At 45.2% G+C, this 1646-nt stretch overlaps 1 protein-coding gene across 1 annotated transcript in view; it reads right to left on the bottom strand.

The window, feature by feature from the left end:
• Positions 1 to 1646, bottom strand: part of Itgal (integrin, alpha L (antigen CD11A (p180), lymphocyte function-associated antigen 1; alpha polypeptide)) — a gene marked incomplete in the record, with an annotated part of 37608 nt that overhangs the window by 29770 nt on the left and 6192 nt on the right.

Genomic DNA, 1646 nt, shown 5'->3' with positions numbered 1-1646 from the left:
AAAAAGAAAAAGGAAGAATGAAATGGACCTGGCAAACCAAGTAAGCCCCAGCAGAGAAGAGTTGGAGAATTTTGAGGAGAGGCACTAGGTAGTTTACCATATGCAAATTCAACATAGTTGGCAAAGAAATGAAAATGGGAAAAATCAGTGAACTAATGTAGGAAATTCTTCCTGATATTTTATTCCACTTGAGTGTACACCCGGGGAACATGTGGTAAGACAGGAGATATAAACTTTCTAGTCAGACTCAGTTCTACAGTCACTCTTGACATTTAAATGTTGATATTTTAAAAATATGCAACATGGGCTATGTGGCTTTCCTCAAGACAGCCCGCCCTGCTTCCTCCAGGGTGTAATTTTATCTTGCTTTTTCCTCTTTTACTCAGGCCAAACTTGCCCTCCAGAGCCTGTTTCTCCCCTATGCTTCTACTTTTACTTTTTCAGATAAACTTTGTCACTGCCAAATGTGTGTGTGTGTGTGTGTGTGTGTGTGTGTGTGTGTACAACATGGTCCTTCTGCACAATCTGATTACTTTCATCCAGGCCTTAACTGAACCGAGCAACCTGATCCAATTCTGGGGGGAATTTTTCTGTATTGGATTTAGGAAATCAGGACATGGTAGTTTCCTTTTTTGGTACCAGGAATCGAACTCATGACCTTGTGCTTGCCAGGCAGGCACTGTTCCACTGAGCTATAACCCCAGCCCTACGACAAGCCGGTTTCTTTGTTTTTTTTTTCGGTACCAGGAATCGAACTCATGACCTTGCACTTGCCAGGCAGGCACTGTGCCGCTGAGTTAAATCCCCAGCCCCGGACAAGCTGGTTTCTAATGTGAGAGTTGTATGAATAATTCCAAGAAATTCTTCAAGGATACTTTTGAGTACTTGAGACTTTTCTTTGTATGCCGAATTCCAAAGCAGATTCTCATCTAAGAACTGATACATAGCTGCTATAGTTCACATTATTTTCCAAGTCTTCGTTCTAGTCCCTCTTGAGGCCTAGAAATACATCCTATCTCAAAGGTTCATGAGCTATCCCTGTATCCTCTCAAGAACTTCCCTCCACGCTGTGTGAGGAAGACACTGCCTCCGGACCCCATGCGGACCCACAGCAGCCCTGCCGGGGCCCAGCTCCCGGTTTTGGCACATGAGATGCTCATCCCGGGCCGGACGAGGGCCATTGGGCAGGCCGGGTCTGGTTCTGACTGCGTTAATAAATCCATGGGATGAGAAAAAAAATCCCTCCAAACCAGGTGTGGTGGCGAACACCTGTGATCTCAGCACTCAGGAGGCTGAGACAGGAGGAGTGCTGTGAGTTCCAGACCATCCTGACTACAAAGTGAGCTCAAGGTCTGCCTGCACTACATTATGGAAACTCTATCTCAAAAAGACCAAAAAAAAAAAAAAAAAAATCAAGAATTTCCCTCCCACCTGGGTGTGGTGGTAACCCTGTAATCCTAGCACTCAATAGCCTGAGGCAGCAGGATCCCTGTTCAAGGCCAGCCTGAACTACATAGCAAGACCCTGTCTCAAAACAAACAAAACAAGAATTTCCCTCCAAATTCAGTTAGGGTAGACTAGATTTCTATTGTCTTACAACCAAAAGATGGGCCGGGGATGTAGCCCAAGTGCCTGCCTGACAAGTA

The sequence above is a fragment of the Chinchilla lanigera genome, unplaced genomic scaffold, assembly GCF_000276665.1.
Source record: "Chinchilla lanigera isolate Chin_1 unplaced genomic scaffold, ChiLan1.0 scaffold00092, whole genome shotgun sequence".
NCBI classification, from domain to species: Eukaryota; Metazoa; Chordata; class Mammalia; order Rodentia; family Chinchillidae; genus Chinchilla; species Chinchilla lanigera.
This window is presented reverse-complemented; position numbering and strand designations above follow the sequence as displayed.